Below are 302 nucleotides of genomic sequence, written 5' to 3'. Positions count from 1 at the left end.
CAGATCTCGGTATCGGCTGCACCAATTTTATTCGGACTGATCGCAATCGAAAGATACCGACGACATATAATAAAAGTGTTTTTAGATCTTTAATTGTGGCTGTAGTTTCTGATTTTAATCTAAAGTATATAAAAATTTAAACGGGCCGCTTGACCGCTTAACGTTTGAACGTCATTGCGTATATGTTCATGCCGTTACCAATTCGCTATAAATCATTCACATTCACACGTATGTATGGTAAATGACAGCAATAAACGAGTGCCATCTACCGTCCAAAATATGAAAAGGAGATGACTTTTTGA

The sequence above is a fragment of the Trachymyrmex cornetzi genome, unplaced genomic scaffold (genome assembly GCF_001594075.2).
Source record: "Trachymyrmex cornetzi isolate Tcor2-1 unplaced genomic scaffold, Tcor1.1 scaffold675, whole genome shotgun sequence".
Classification (NCBI taxonomy): domain Eukaryota; kingdom Metazoa; phylum Arthropoda; class Insecta; order Hymenoptera; family Formicidae; genus Trachymyrmex; species Trachymyrmex cornetzi.
The sequence above is the reverse complement of the archived record's forward strand: the minus strand, read 5'-3'. Positions refer to the sequence as shown.